The sequence below is a fragment of the Ceratotherium simum genome, chromosome 20 (genome assembly GCF_057802395.1).
Source record: "Ceratotherium simum simum isolate JZ-2026a chromosome 20, ASM5780239v1, whole genome shotgun sequence".
Taxonomy (NCBI): Eukaryota; Metazoa; Chordata; class Mammalia; order Perissodactyla; family Rhinocerotidae; genus Ceratotherium; species Ceratotherium simum.
This window is the reverse complement of record NC_141919.1, coordinates 52,710,970-52,728,848: the sequence shown is the minus strand read 5'-3', so window position 1 is coordinate 52,728,848 and position 17,879 is coordinate 52,710,970.

Below are 17,879 nucleotides of genomic sequence, written 5' to 3'. Positions count from 1 at the left end.
GATCATAAATTATATATCTGGCGTTTTGCTAGGTCTACTTGAAAGAAGCATAAGCAATGTCTCTTCAAGGGGTTGCAGTCCTGTTGAGTTTGTCCACATGAAGCACACACAGTGAACGTCAGGACCAGTAAAGGTATAAGCACTGTTGGTCATTGCGGTCAGGAACTGAAGCAACAAGAACAGGAATCACCAGGTCAAGCTGATGATGAACTCAAAGAATACAGAGGGATCAGATTCAGGGAGTAGAAACTGAAGGAGAGAGTCTGTGTGTCGCACCAACAAATCTCGAGGCAGAGACAAGGGTGTCACATTGTGGACAATCATAAGATCCCCTGATCTAAAGTGGAAAAGTCATTTTAAAGGAGTTAAAATAAAAGTGATTAAATTTGATGGGTAGAGAGAGACTCCATTATGCACTGAATTACAAGGTAAGCTCATTTTTAAAAACATGACCTACTAAGTGTCTTTTAACAAGAGTTAAGAAACACATAAGAACTAAAGATTTTTCATCCTAAATACATGCACAATACTATGTTTAAGACCCTCACATGAATTATCCTATTTGATCCTGAAGGGGAGGAAGACTTATCCTCTACCCACTCTGGGTCCTTTCTGGCTGGGCTACAAATTAAATTGACATGAGACAGAATAACAGGAGAAAATCAAACAAAATTTTATAACATGTATACACGGGAGAGACCGGGGAAAGCTGGGTAACTCGACAAAATGGTGGAGGTTCTCCTCTTAAATACCATCTTCAGCTAAAGACAAAGGGGGATGTTGAAGATGAGGGGAGTCAGTCATGGGAGATTACCAGAAAAGCACAGTAAACAAGAGTAAAGTTATTAAGTAGATTTAAGGGCTCGCCTTCCTCATTGATAAATTTCTAGAGATGAGATCATCCTCTCTTCTTCCCAGTACAGAGAGAGAGATACCTTTACAAATGGAGATTTCCCTTACAAATGTAAATGTTTAGTAAATAGAGCTTTGATAAGAATGGGCTTAGCAAGGACCCTCCCAGTCTATCGATACCCAGAGTTATCTATGGTGATGGCCTGTCCTGGGGACAGGCATTCCACCTTAAATCCTTTTAGGCAGTTCGTGGGGGGAGGTCAAAGTTTCTTTCAGAGTCTTAGGAGCCTTTATTGTCTTCAGCTCAAAATAATCTGCATACCAGAGTGGTGCCACTTGGGGCGGCCTGTCCTGAACCCCATCAGTCCTCAAACACATATATTAAATGTTCAATAAGTCCCTGCCATTATTGTTATCAATGACTATTATTTCTAATTTTCTTTTATTGACGCCTGAGTTACAAAGGGGTAAAAACCAGACGGTGTTTTTAGAAGAGGAGAATTTAAGACGAGGAAACGAGAAAGTGCCCAAGGCCCTGCCTCTGGATTTTGGCACTGGGCTCAGTCCCTTTCTGTTGCAGCCGTGAGGGAAATCTCTGTAAATGTCAGCTCAGCCAGGAAGATTTATTTTTGCTCTGCGGTGTGATCTTGCTGAATCTCCTGTTGATTTCAAGATCTTTGAGTATCTGTGGTTTTTCCAAAGTAAAGCAATCTTGACTGGAGGCTCTGACTCATTTAAATGTATCTGTCATATGCAAAGTCTATACATGTATCAGGGAAACATTTCCTGTTGCTTACGACATCCAAAGAAAACGTGCATTTGCTATTAAATGAAATAAAAATGGCTTGAAGAGTCTCTTCTTTCTCTTTGTCATCTATTATCTTCTATCATCTTTCCCAAGCAATGGGACTATTCTTTCCTTTACTTTATACTTGGAACATAGCTTCTGTTGTCGTCAATAACAGTACAAAGAAATAATCAAAGTACTATCTCCTCAAGCAATAAACATGTCTTCCAACTATCAGGTCTTTACCATTGTAAAAAATTTAACAAATGCAAAAATTGAACAAAGTCACTAAATCAATAAATTCCAGAAGTTACAGTGTCCTGCAAACATAACTTTTCACATGACCCCTGAGCTAACAAATTTAAGCAGAGAGCAAGTTCCCTTTTAAAGAGCCTTCCTTTAAGTGATAACTACAAGGAGGAACGTTAGGACGTAAAAATATCAGGAGACCCACTTCAGCAATGCTGCTGGAAACCAAGGAACATTGCTTTCCTTCACGGCGACCTTGTTGAATATTCAGGAAAATGTTGCCAAAATGCTCATCACCAGATGGCATTAAAAAATATATTTCTCATGGCAATGAGTCACTCTGGAGAAAAAATGTTGGCAAATATGATAATACCACATCAGACCATTTGCCTTCAGCACTTTGTGTTTAGAAAGTCTACAAGTTCAATTAGACCTTGGTGTATATAACTGTCCTTCATATTTTGTTTTAAATATAGAACTCAATTTCATAATTCTAACCATCTCTCAAATGAACTCTCCTTGAATATGCTGTATATCATGACAGTGATCAACAACAAGAATGTAGTTTTTTTCCAATCAAAGTTATCCTTTATAAGTTAATATCTCATACCAATGGCTTGAGAATGGTTTGAAGTTTTCATGCAATGTCTCAACTGACCACCAGTACCAGATCATGTACTGCAGTGCTCCCTAATCTGGGATTTACACTTCAGAGTGACAGTGTCAAATTGTTCCTCTAGGTTTAGATCATAAACACAGACCAAAAGTCTCAAGCAGTGCACACACGGAGCATCGTTCAGAGTGAATGGTGTGGGGCCGGCCCTGTGGTGTAGCGGTTAAGTGCACGTGCTCCACTGCTGGCAGCCTGGGTTCGGATCCCAGGCCCGCACTGACACACTGCTTGTCAGGCCATGCTGTGGTGGCATCCCACATAAAGTGGAGGAAGATCGGCATGGATGTTAGCTCAGGGCCAGTCTTCCTCAGCAAAAAGAGGAGGATTGGCATGGATGTTAGCTGAGGGCTGATCTTCCTCACACACACAAAAAAAAAACAGAGTCAACAGTGTTTAGAAAAAAGGTGCCAAGCATCTGGGAAAACAGTCAAAGCATCATCATGGTGGTAGCAGTGAAACTTGGTGAGTCACGCCATAATCATCAGGATTTCTTGGCCAGTTTATGAACAGTTCTGGTCTGCAGAAGGTGTTTCAATGGAGTAATGAACCACTGATGCCTCAGAGATATGTCGCTTTTTTGACTGAGAGCTCCAGCCCAGAAAGTTTTATTATAATGTACTAGAAGTCAAAAACTGCTGAATGTTCTGAAAACTTGAATCATGGAGAATGCCTTTTTCCTATGGACAATGACGTGGTTGAGGAGTGGTTGACTTTGTGAAATAAAAATGTGATAGAAAGTGATTGGTTCTTGGAGGGCTTGGATGTCATGCTCTCTGGGAGGGGACATCTCACAGTTGCCTGTACCTTAGCTTGAGTGGTGTGAACACCAGAAGAACTGGAAATGGCAAATTATGAAGATAGCATTGCATCTGATCTTATTTTTGAAGGCACTGCTTCTCAGAAAACCAATGAACAAGAGACATTGGAAATTAAAATTTTTGTATTTGGAATTCAAGAAATAAAATTCTTAATAAATGAGCTAAATTTAAAAAATGGATACAGTTAAATTTTTCATTTGAGATCCAGAAGCTGAAAAAGATGAACTGCTTTTGATCGTTAGATTGTACTGTATTGGAAATGCTGGCCACTTCAGTAAGGCAAGAAAAAGACATAAAAGACTCAAAGATGGGAATGGAAGAAATAAACAATCCTTATTGGCAGATGACATCACTTTACATGCAGCTTATCCAGAGTAATCCATAAATCAACCATTGGAATTAAGAAAAAACTTCTTAAAGTTACTAGATACAAACTCAATGTACAAAACTCAATTGTGTTTCTACGTGTCAATAACAAAGAACTAAAAAATAATGGTATTTACAAAGAGATAGATTTTGTAATAGCGTAACATAAAGTCACGTACCTAGGAATTTATCTAAGAAAGCATGGACAAGACCTCCATAGAGAAAATTCTAAACCATTATTGAGAAATAGTAATAGAGACTAAATAAATGAGAATGTTTGACAAGTTCATGGATTGGATTACTCAATATCTGGACTATATCACTTTCCCTCAAATTGCACTGCCAACACAGATTCCTAATTTTTGTGTGGAATTTGGTAAGCAGATTCTAAAATGTATAGATGGAAATACAAGCGACCAACAGAGTCAAGATATGCTTAATAGAAATACGCCGAGAGGACGTGTGTTTTTTGTATTTTTTTTATTGGGAAAGATTTGCCCTGAGCTAACATCTGTTGCCAGTCTTCCTCTCTTTTTTTTCCCTCCCCAAAGCCCCAGTACACAGTTGTATATTCTAGTTGTAAGTCGTTCTAGTTCCTCTGTGTGAGTTACCACCACAGTATGGCTACTGACAGACGAGTGGCGTGGTTTCACACCCAGGAACTGAACCTGGGCCACCGAAGCACAGCATGCCAACCTTTAACCACTAAGCCATCAGGGCTGGCTCTGGGAGGACTTGTTTTAACAGAGGTCAAAATTTATTTTAAAGTTAAAGTAATTAGGGGTGTGTGGTACTTGTGCAGAGATAGTCAAATAGACCAATCAGAATAAACTTCATAGAAAGGGACCCTTACATATGATGGTATTTCATATTGATAAAGTGGGGACAGCACAGTCTCTTCAATAAGTGGTGCTGGGACAACTATCTCCATAGGAGGAGAAAGACAATGACTCAGACCTCAAAGATTACACACACAAAAAATCCATTGCAGATGGATTAAAGGCGTAAGAGAAAATCTAAAAAGAGTTAAGCTTTTAGAATATAGAGTATCTTCATGACCTCGAGGTAGGTATTGCTTTCTTCAATAAGACACAGAAAAGCACTGGCACCATATTTCTGTGTATGTGCTGATGTGTGTGGAAATTAACTAAATACACGTGACTGAATACCCTTTGAGTGGAAAATAAGAATCTTATGAAACGCCTACAACTCAATGAAAATAAAGCACAACCAATCAAGAATACTGAGGATAGCTAAAGCAACCACAAAAAGAAACTTAACACTTTCAAGTCAGAAGAGTAGAAAAGTTTAACACCAAGAATTCAATGAAAAGCTTGAAAAAAATGTACATTTTTTGTAAATTTTTAGAAATACCATAAAATAAGAAAAGAAAGAAAAAGGAAGAAATCAATAGATTAAAGAACTGTATAATAGAAAATATTCTCAAAACCTAAAATTGTTTCTTTGAAAGCATCAACAACACGGACAAAATCCCAGCAAGACAGAGCAGTTAGGAAGAAAAGCAGATTCAAATAAACATACTACAGAATAAAGGGGAAATAACAGATACACAATTTTAAAAAATGTTTTGAACAAGTATATGTTAAACCTAGATGAAATGGATAATTTTCTGGGAAAATGTAAAATGACAAAATAGGTCACAGAATGAAATTTTTAAAAAATTTATATAGGTCAATAACTTTTAATGAAATTGAAATTAATTAAAGACCCCCCAAATCCTAGGTCCTGGAAGCTCATAGATGAGTGCCACCAGTCTTTGAAAAAACAGGTAAACCCTCTTATGTACAGGTTGTTCCAGAAAAGAGAAAAAGGGTGAGTTGTTCCACTCATTTTATGATACCTGTGTAACTAGATAAGGCCATTTGGTAAAAAAATGACCATCAGCTCGACTTCTTTGATTCTGCCCAAGAGACTCTGATAAAAGTTATAGTTGCCATCAGAAGCCATACATTTTTTTTAGGAATTTAATGGAAAACCTTTCAATAATGGGAAGATTGATGATACAAATGCTTTGAAACCATAATTCACCAAAGTGGACATTATCATGTTATACAGATAAAGGTGAACATTAAAGCATAATTATAAGACGTTTACTTTGAGATACATTAAGAATAGTAGATAAATTGGGTTGGAGGTCCTTTCTTGTCATATTTATAATTATTGTTTTATAACAAAATTGAGTCCTGGTAATTTTTTCTAGTCATCCTGTGACATCTTAGCTTTTTTAATCTAAAAGTTTCATTGTTAACTCATATGACTCAATCGGTATATCTGTTCATTGGAAATTACATTTACTTATTTATTAGAAAATTAAAGGTTGGCCATGTAATCATTAATATGCATTTCAGCTCTATGATGGTATTCTCTCTAAAATCTCAATAATTTCATCTTATAATGCCACTGTTATGTAAGTGGATTTATTTAACTGTGTAGTCAAAACATTCATAATATTAAGCAGGTAAAGGAAATGAGCTAAATCATCAGTTCTCAAGGTATGGTCTGAGGACTCCAGAGGTTCCCAGGGACCCTTTCAGAGAGTTCACGAGGCCAAAGCTATTTTCATACTAACGTGAGGGTGTTACTTGCTTTTTTTTACTGCACTGATATTTGCAACAACGGTGCAAAGCAAAGTGGAGTAAAGCAGGTAGAGTCTTAGCACAAATCAAAAGATGGCAGCAAACCACGTGCGGTCATTACATTCAAGACTGCCATGTACGCACACCTCTTTAGTATCAGCTCTGCTGAAAGGGGAAGTGCCCATTAGAACTTGCCTGCTGCACACTGAGGCATGAGAGCCATCTCAAGGAAACCACTTGTGCAATTATTTGAGTTATGAGCTGAAGGAAGTCACATTTTTCATGGAACACCATTTGTACTTGATAGAACAACTGAAAGACAAGCTATGGTTTTCAGACTTAGATTTTGGCAGACATTTTCTCAAAAATGAACAAAGTGTGACTGTCAATTCATGGCACATAACTGGCATTATTTGTTTCCAACAGTAAAATGTGAACTTTCAAATTAAAATTAGAATTTTGGAATTTTGACAGTTTCCCAATACTTATAGAGTTTTCTGATGAGATGGGTGGTGAGAAGTTAATGGGTGTAATTTTTGATACTATAGAATTAAATGTGTCAACATTTGGAAGATCTGCATTAGTCGATGAATCAATATTTTTTAAGTGACTGATGTGTGATGTTACTCTATCACACATGGGCAAATGATCCATTCAAAGCATAAGATAGACCAATGGATTTTAAAATAAATGAGTATGAAAAGTTGATTGACATGGTTTCAGATTCCACATTGCAACTAACCTTCAAGAAACTAGTACTTGTCAAGTTTTGTTAGAGTACCAAAGAAGAATCTCCGCAATGAGCTGACAAGGCTGTTAGAATATTCCTCCCTTTTCCAGCCACATATCTATTTGAGGCCAGAATTTCTTCATATACTTCAAATAAAATAACCTATTGCAACAAATTGAATGTAGAAACACATGTGAGAATCCAGCTGTCTTTGATTAAGCCCAACACTAAAGAGATTTGTAAAAATGAAAAACAATGCCACTCGCTCTTCTAATTTTTCTAGAAAATATAGTTGTCTGTTATAAAAATATATTATATATCATAAAATATATGTTAATGTGCAATGAATTTTTTTGTCATTTCAAATAAATTAATAAATAGTTTTTGAAGTTCTCGATTTTAATTTCTAATATGGTAACCATTGATAGATGTAATACAACAGTAAAAAGAAGCTCTTTGGAAACTTCACTAATTTTTAAGAGTATAAAGAGTTCTAAAGAACTAGAACTCTAAATAATTTGAGACCTCTTGAACTAGATATACACTTAGTATATATTTAAAGCAATATAATAAAAGACAAAAGCCACCAAATGGAACAAAGTTTAAAATTCATCTGTAATCAAAATAATGCATTTTGTAAGGTGTGTGGGTATTTGAAGATAAATTTCAAACACAGTGGACGGAGTGCCCATTAAAGTGAAAGGAGTGGGAGAAGGGATTATGAAAAAGGAATCAAGGACACTGAACACTTACAGTCCTTTTAGGGGGGCTGCTAACAGATCTACATGTATATCATCAGCCTAATGAAGAAAACATAAGGAATAAAGAAATATAGAGCTTTCATTTTCCTGTTTGAGTGGTCAACCATTGACAAATTCAATTTTTTCTGGAAACTTTTTGCAACTTGAATCTGGAAGTTACTGTCATTGGATTAGACCCACCTCATAAGCTTCCTGTAAATGTCTTTTTAAATTTCCCAGCAGTCTGTGGCGGCTCAAACACTAAGTGCCTGAGGCTGCTTCCCCCTCCTTTGATATGCACATACCCATATCCGAGTCCCTTCAGTAAGCAACTCAGACACTTTATCCTCTCTTAGTTTATTACAACAGATGAATTCACTGGGACCGTTAAAATACAGTCCAATGACTAAATAAATTGGTGTGACTCAGAAAGTCCTTGATAATCTTGAACTGTAACATAAAAGGAAAAGTAAAATTCAGTGCCTAAAATTCTAAAATATCTCCAGAAAATAAAACAGAACAACATAAGACCACCACAAAAAAATCATTCATGTGATTCTATATAGGGATCCCTGAATTTCTATACTTTGTTCTGATAAATTTGTATATGGAGTCAATAAGATAAATATTAAGCTTTTAACAACAACAGTGGGTTTTTGAGAGTATTCAGTAAATAGTTTTTTCCCATCTGAGCTCTGCCTCTCGTGAGAACCAAAACAGTAGGACCAGCAGATGGAAATCAAATGAACTCCGTATTACTGATTAATTTGGGTAGGAGGACAGCTCAGCCCAAGACCAATGGGCCTGCCAATTCTCTCTCTAAGGTAGACCTTGGGACAGTCCCCCAGAGGGAAGTTCCAGTCACCAAGAGAGAGACACCTACCCATGTTACCTCCTCCCACCAATAGAAGAGAAGGCCCCCAACTCAGTATTTTTGACACATTAGCCCCATCTAAAGAGAGAAACTTGGAACAATGGCTTCCAATGGTCTTCTCCACTTGTGTCTCCCTCAAACTCCAAAGAGAGGATGATGGCATGGGACAGAGGACCCAAAGTGTTTAAGGGGAATCATTCCCCAGGGAGCCTAGAATAACGCAGGAACTCTACTGCAAGGAACTATGACAGCTAATGATGATGACAGCAAACAGTCATTTAATGATTATTATGCCAGAAACCGTTTCAAGTATATTAACACATTTTCATGTTTAATCCTCATTCCAAACTCACCATTTGTTTTTCTTTTTACATATGAGAGAACCAAACCACAGTGAGGTTAACTAATATTCTGAGGGTCTCAGAGCTGTTAGATGGAGGATTCCGGCATTGAATCCCATCTTCAAATTACCCAGACATCTCTGAACTGATAGGATTTTTTAAAATATTTAACTTGCAGCTAGGGAATGAAAGCAGTCTTGAAATGTATCAATAATATATTTTTTCCTTCATTTTGCGATTGCTGTAGTAGTTGAAACGTGGCACAGAATGTAAAGAGTGCACCTGTTTAAATTGTATCACAGAGAACATGGTATTAATCATGCCTCAGTAGCCATACCACAATAGTCATATTGTTTCCATGATGTAACGTCAGATTTTCTTTGTTTTGTTGCAGACTGTGTTTTAGGAAAACAGATTACCCATCCTTTTATGTGGAGCCAAAGAGTTTTTGATAAGGCAACTCCTCACGGCCCGATCTCCCCTCCTCACTGGTAGCTCAGAAGATAAAAACGAGCCTGAGAGGCAATCCTCAGCCAGATGCACATTCTTCCGCTTTGGAGACTATGAAGCCGAGCAGAGAAACATCGTGAGTCACAGTGCTTCTTGGCCGCACGGTCATCACCAGGGCAACCACGGTTGCCAGGTGGAGAATTATACATCATAATTGCTATGTCCACTCTCAGCAGATTAAAAAGGAAAATGTCCACAATTTTGGCCTGGATTAAAATACTCTAAAGTAACTAACATAGAGTCTTGACATCATAACCAATAATAAGCTATAATTGTGTGATGTTTATTGCTATAGAAACGTGTGTGTTTAGACAGAAGGATGCTGGATATTATAAATAATACTGCTCACTAAGTACATTTACGGTCTTGATGTATTACCTCAGTTAGTGGGGAGTGTTGCACACACACAACAATAATGCTTTTAAGATTCTAATATCCTTCAAATAAAGAGAGGAACCACAGCAATTTTAATCTTTTGGATGAGCAGAATACTTATATACAGTTTCCCTGGAGCAATAATATGGAGAAGATTGAATCCACTAGAGAAGATATTAGATAGGAGTGTGTCCATTTGTTAATATGTCTAAAATATGAGAAGAATAACAAATAAACTCAGAAATCAATATCAAAGAAGTAAATAATAATCCACTTTCCCTATCAACAACATTAAAGGGCACTAGAATTTATGTTGTTTTCCTATTGAATTTCAGAGCTACTTTAAAGGATTTATTTTTCCAACTGTATTGCCTCCTTCCTTCTACTTATGTATCTATATAGGTTTGCCAAAGCGTATAAGGATGTACAGACTTTAATTTCATAGTTTTTTGATGTGAAGGATCTTGATAAAATTGTGGGAAAAACAAGACAGTGAGACCCACATTCCGAGCCGTCCCGCCCAGGCCATGGGAACCCAGGAGCAAGTGTGATAACAAGCCGATGCCTGTTTCCTCCTCTCATTGTCTCCAGTCTCCTTCTGAAGGGACTCCTACTTTTCTGTTTTAATATTAAAAGATATCTAATTTTCTTTTTTTGGAAATAGGATGTATATTAAGAATAATCCCTCTAAAAGTGGAAAGTGTTCAAAAGTCAAAGGACAAAACTCTTGAGAAAATCCTGCTAACGTTAATCTGACACTGAGCAATATGGGATTTAAAGGAACCATTAGAAGTTAAAGTGAACTACCTAATTATGGAGCTATTTTTAAGTAAAAAGGAGAGATTGAGTGAGAAAGATTACCCAGTGGAAAAAAAAATATGCAAAAGAATTTGAGGGATATTTCACAAAGGATGAAATCTGGTGTTGATGCCAGGGAAGATGGAGTAAGCACACGCCCTCTGTGTCTCCCATTGGATTCAACAATAAATCCTGTACAGACACATGGAACAGCCAGCCGAAAACTCGGAAAAGGAAATGGGTGCGCGTTGATTGAGGAAGGACAGCAAGATTCAAAGTCCACCAGAGCAGGAGTACGTTTATCGTTTTCTTTCCTTCCCGTGTCACTTGGCTGAACTCAAAGACAGACTGGACCCCACAGTGTGCACTGGATGCGGACAGCAGGGCTCCAGAGAAGCCCTCTCCTCTAGTCTAAGAGGCGGAAAGAGGATCCTAAGGGTCAGAGGCAGTGGGGAAGTCCGGTTTCTCTGTTGTCCCTTCTCTCCAGCCTCAAGCCCCACGAAACTCCCCAGCAGCAGCCACGGCGGCCGGGCAGGTCCCTAAAAGTCAGGGAGGGGAAATTTTTTCTATGACTAGAAGAAGTGAGACCCCAAGAGTGCAGAGCAGGTCCCTGTTGCTCATTTCTCTCCCTGTGTCCTCCCATTGCCTGGTCCGGAGTGCAGACAGTCACAGCAATTGTGTGGAAGAGTGAGGAAGCTAATGCCCCAGGCTTCCGGCCAGAGACAGAAGGCCCGGGATCAGGACAGTGTCAGTGAGATCTCGGGAGAAGGGAGATCAAGAGAGAGATCCCAAAGCGTTGCGTGTGAGATCCTGGTCTCACCTCTGAGTCTGAGAATGAGCTACCATGTAGAACGCTGCTCTGGGTCCAGACTGGCAACTGGGGGGTAAAAAATGGGACTTCTCCAAAAGTCATTGCAAATACTTGAAAACCAAAGACCTTAAAACCATGGTTATAACCATGCTCTAAGGTGAAAGAGCAGACATTTCTGAAATGAATAGAAAGCTAGAAAATCACAGGAAAAAAATAGAAAATATAAAGAAGAAACGAATGCAAATTTTACAGTTGCAAAATACAGTAGCCAAAATTAAAAATCCACCAGTTTATCCACTGATTAGCAGCAGAATGGAGATGACAGAGGAAAAAGTCAGTAAATGTGAGGATATAAATTATCCAATTTGCGTAAAAGAAAGGAAGATTTGCAAAGAGGCCTGAACCGAGCCTTGGGTGCTTGTGGTACATTTTACCAAGAGTCAGCCTTCACGCCATCGGAGTTTCAAAAGTGGAGAAGAAAGAGTGCCGAGCAGAAAAGAATACTTGAAGAAATATTAACTGAAAACTTCCAAATTTATCAAAAGTGTCAAATTAAAATGAGTCTGGACTGACATAGGAGAGGCTTTCATTAGAAGGAAAGACTCCTGCATTAAGGTGATGCTCTGACGTCAGAAATCTGCGATGTCTCCAAACCATACAGAAACGTTTTTCTTTCACAAAGAAGGAGGCAGGCAGAAATAAGCAGAATCTTTGGAGGGACAGCTGGACGAGCAAGGCGGAATGACCAGGGGGTTCTGACAGGAAAAGGTCTCGCTGGGGTCAGCCGATTCCCGGGAGATGCTGACAACGGGGCCCATTCTACCTGTGTGCTTGCTCAGGCTTCAGGAGCTGCGGAGGTCAGCGCCTGTGGGAAAGAGAGAAGGCCTACTCAGAAGTTGGGTCAATACAAAGCAGAGGGTAAGAAATAGGCAATTATGAGCACTTGGTCAAAAGACGTACATTTAGAGAATTCAGAAGCTCAGCAAACTTGAAAAAGGATACACTCAAAGACATCCATCTCAGACACATTATGTTCAAACTGCTGGAAACTTAAAGACAAAGAAAAATCTTGAATGCGGTCAGAGAAAAACAATGCATTATGTATAGCTAAATACAGGACGTATGGAAAAGACAAAACCTTATATACCAAAAATAGATCAGCAGTGGCCAGGCGTTAGGAGCACTGGGGTTAGGATGCCTCTGTATCCTAATTATGGTGGTGGGTTGTGCAAATCAATATGTGTATTAAAGTTCATAGAACTCTACACCAAAAAAAAGTTGATTTTCTTGTGTGTCAACTGAAAAATTTAAATAAAATTTTTAAGAAGATATCCAAAAAATGTTCAAACTCATTAGTCATTAGGGAAATGCAAATCACAGTTACAATAAGATACCAGTACACACACAGAGTGAGTAAAATGCAAAAGACTAATAATACCAGTTACTGATAGGCATGTGAAGCAACTGAAACTCTTGTACACTACTGGTGGGAGCAGGGATTGCATAAGTACTTTGGAAAACCATTCAAGATTATCTGGAAAAACTGAAAATATACATATCTGAAGACCCTGCCATGTCACTTTTAAAGGTGTACCCAATAGAAATGGTGCACATAGGCTCCAAAACATATACACAAGGCTATGTATATCTGCACCATCCCTAATATTTCCAGAGTGGAAACAACACAAATACACACCAGCATTAGAATGAATACATTGTAGGATGTGCTCACCATGGAGTCCAATGCAGCAATGAAAGCACGTGGCCACACAGCACTCTCTCCACAGGTACACGGATGAACCTGGAGTGAATTCAGCCAGACCAAGAAAGAGTACATATATTTCGATTCCATTTATTGAGAGTTCAAAAACGGGCAAAACTAATCTCTAGAGTTTAACAGTGCTCACCCACATAAAAAAGCTAAAAATAAAATCGGGAAAGTGATTGGTGTGAAAGGGAAGAAGTGATCATGTTTGTAGGCAGGAGGAAGGGTTGTGATGAGACTGTTAGGGCTTCTAGTGTTCTAGCCATGTTTTATTTGTTGACCTAGGTAGATGTTACAAAAATATTGACCTTATAATGATTTACTAAAATATTCTTCATAGATTAAGCATTTTTCTCTAAGTGTGTGGTTTCACAATTTAAAAAAATTTTTGAAAACAAAGAAAAAATCCATGGCCATATTCAAGAAAAGATGAATAAGTTCTATCAATGAAAGTTAAACAATAAATCTGGGCATAAGTTAGTTGGGGATTGGCACAAAGCATATATTAAATCACCAAATGCAACGAAATCCTCCTGTTGAGAAGGTAGAGTCCTTCCAGGATTCTTTAATTGATTCCTAAAAGAGCAGCAAGGGTGTGATCACTGCATCTCTGTCCTGTCATCCTCAAGTCTATGTACCCAAATGCTTTCCAGCCAAGGGGTGGGTGCATATATAAGACATAATATGATACTGGGAGAGAATTCAGAGGCCAGTCACAGCCAAGATCAGTAAATTAGGAAAAAATTCCTTATTTCCTATAGCTGAGATGATTTTACAGTGACTTGACAATGTTCAAACATAAATTATACTATGAAGGATACAGGGAAAATACAAGGAAAATGCCCAGATAGGGAATGTTGCTAGCTACTCTGAGTTTCTGTGTGCCAGTGAAGGTTGTAGTATCAAATCCTCCCTTTGTCCTTGAGAATTGACAGCTGTCCCTCTTGAGGGACTACAGCTAGATGAGATGGCCTCCTGAGGACCCGTCCAGCCTTGGCTCTTTAAGACTGTACCTACATACAATGGAATATTATTCAACTTTAAAAAAGAAGGAACTCCTGCCATTTGCAACAACGTGGATGAACCTGGAGGGTATCATGCTAAGTGAGAAAAGCCAGACAGAGAACGACAAATACTACATGATTCCACTTATATGTGGAATCCAAAATAGTCAAACTCGTAGAAGTGGAGAGTGGAATGGTGGTTGCCAAGGTTTGGGGAAGGGGGACAAGGGGAGGCGTTGATCAAAGGGGACAATGTTTCAGTTACACAAGATGAGTAAGTCCTAGGGATCTGCCGGACAGCGTAGTCCTCATAGATAATGATACTGTATTGCATACTTAAAAGTTCGCTAAGAGAATAGATTTATGTTGTATTCTTATCACAAAAAGTAATAACAATAACAAAAAACAAGAGGACAGGAGGAAAATTTGGAGGTGATGGATAGGCTTATGGTATAGATTAGGGTGGTGGTTTCATGGATGAATGCTTATCTCCAAACTCACCACGTTGTGTACACTAAATACGTACAGGTTTTGTTTGTCAGAAAAAGGAGACTGAACTGTTATAAGGACTTGAATTGAACAATAAGGACTTCAAATGACTTTGAAGGCTAGTTCTTTTAAAACTCCCCATCTTCTCACCACCCTACAGTTGTTATATTAACCAAGAATTCTTTCTGAACATTGTTGTCAATGTAGAAGGGAAATTCAGCTTTTACACACACATTAGGAGCAATACCTCCTTGTGGGAAAACTATCAATCCCATGATTACTGTTGTGAGAGAAAACACAAAAACACAAGACAATGCTGGTGGGTGGGAAGGAGGCTGCAGTCAGTGGCTGAGGCTGGGCCCACATTCTCGGTTGGGCCGGAGGTTGACTGGGGCTCTCGCTGCTGTGTCAGACACTCTTAGCCGCGGCTCCCACAGGAGCTCCACGAGGCCTCGCTCCATGAGGTCCCGAGAGGTCCGTCATGTTATGAGTGAGGTTAGCGGTCTAGACTTCTATCTGGGTGCCTGGCAGAGTGAAGGCTGACTCACACAGGTACGTGAAGGACACTCACCTGAGATGCGGGAGATGCCGAGGCCCCAGCACCCAGAGTTATTACCATTCTCTGCTCTGTGAGGTTTCATCCCCTTGCATTAAGGGTTTTTAATTATAAAAAGTAACTCAGAGGTTCATTGTTCATCCCAGATGCTCTGAATAGTGTGTGCTCTTGCATCAAATCCACACTGAAGGGAGAAAGGGCCTCTGTCATTTCCTTGGGGTATTATGTCCCTATGACTGTTGTGACACATTACCACAAAACTGGGGGCTTTAAACGAAACAAATTTATTCTCCTACACTTCTGCAAGCCAGAAGTCTGGAACCAATCTCACCGAGCTAAAGTCAAGGGGTCATCAGGGATGATTCCTTCTGGAAGGTCTGGGGAAGAATCTATTTCCTGCCTCTTCCAGCGTCCGGAGGCTACCCGCATTTCTTGTCTCCTGACCCCTTCCGTGCATCACTCCACTCTCTTGCTCCTGTCTCCTACTTCTGTAGTCAAATCTCCTGCCTTGCTTTTAGAAGAACAATTGTGATTACATTTGGTCCCAGTGGGATAATCCAGGATACTCCCCCTATCTCAAGATCCTTAACTTAATCCCATCAGCAAAATCACTTTTGCCATTTAAGGTAAAATTAACAACGTCCAGGGATTAGGACTTGGATATCTTTGTGGCTGTTATTCAGCCTACCATGCTTTGTTTCATATGGTGACCCCCACCAAGCATGAGGTCCCTCCTCTTCTGTCCTCATGGAGTTGACCAGATAATCCCTGAGGATGTGTGTGTATATAGATACACAGATAGACAGATAGATAGGTAGATAGATAGATAGACAGACAGACAGACAGACAGATAGATAGATAGATAGATAGATAGACAGACACAAACATACATACATATGCACACACACATACATACATATAAACTATATGCTATATGTATTTGTGCATATAAATTGGGAAAAGAGTTATCTATTTTCAAAAATACAGTTCTTAATTTTTAATTTGAAGGCCAGAAAGACTTTCCTTCCTCCACCTAATCCTTCCTCCTCCTTATTTAGCCAAGTAAGTGCTTGCTGGAGGAGTGTCAGAGACCCCCACGCACAGCAGAGAGTTGTTTCCATAATCTCATGTGTTCAGGAATCATTATTTTTATGTAGCACCTGGGTGGGAGTTGTGCCCATCTTAGGTGATAATGTGGTTTTGGGTCTTTTGTTTGTTTTTCCCAGATGCTGCTTATCAGTTTCTCTGAACTGAGTGGACTCTTTGCTGAAAAAAGTTGTTCATATTTTGAAGAAATACAGACATGTGACTTGCTGGAGTCTCTGTCCCTGCAGTTCTCTAAGATGAGAGGCATCGTGTCATTCAATTCGAACTTTCAGCCCAGCCCTCGGTCTTTGTAGAACTAACTTGTCCCTCAACAAAGTGATGGAAGGGCTGCTGCTCCCGGAGCTTGTGCCTCCTGTCCCTCAATCCCAGGATTCTCTCCTTGTCCTGACGCTTCCGCCTCCGCCCCCTGGTCGGGATCGCTCAGCACCATGGCCAGCAGCAATCACTACCAGTTATGCACTCAAGTAGGCAGGCTGCTCACCTCTTCTTTGTAGAAACCCACTTCTACCGGGGCTGAGGTCTTGCTTTCCAGAAATGAAATTCTATCCCTGGACTTTACATACAGATTCCATTACCTGCTGGTTATATCTCCCACACTTTTCCCCACTCATGGGATCCCCATGACCACTGGCTTTGTCTCTGAAAACACATCCAACTTCCAGGTCCTAGAACTCTCCAAACTGGTTGCCCCGTCACTGCCTGAGCCCTGCTTTGCTCTGTAACACACAGAGGATTATCAAACAAGACATCTCTTCTTTTGACATTGGGTCGTTGGTATTTATTGAATGATGGAAACGAGAGCTCTGTGCTTTGGGCACTGAGGCTTTCTGCCCTCAAGGGGTAAGGGATGTATCTGGAATTGACTCTGTGTGGAATCAGGCATAGACCTGTGGTGGTAGACCAGAGGCAGGACAGGAGGAGATCTGGGCAACGGGAAGACGATACTGAAGAAAACTGATGTGGGATCTGCCGGTGTGAGTACAGTATAATGGTCGGGACCTTAGTTTTCATTTTACCCACTGAGAGTGAGGATTGATAAATGCTAACAGAAGGCGACCCTCTGTTCTGGCCACCAAGGCTGCTCACTGTCTATAATGAACCCGTTACATATGAACTATTGCATAAGGAAATATACCTTCAGTATTTTCTTTCATCATTTTCCCACAAGTGTTGAAAATGGAACAAGTATCACGAGAGCTCAGTTCAAGGCCAGACCTGAGTACATTCACTCTGTACCTTCGTTCCCTAAGTGCATCAGGAAATACAATTTTTTCTCTTCTCTTCTCTAGGGTTACAGTAATATTTGTCAACCTACTTTGTGAAATGCAAACTGCAAAACAAATAAGCCACTGATAAAGAAGTGGAGAGAGTGGAGGGGTCTCCCAAGCTTGGTCATACCCAGCAAATGCAGGGGTGCTGGAGCTTGGGGCCTTGAGG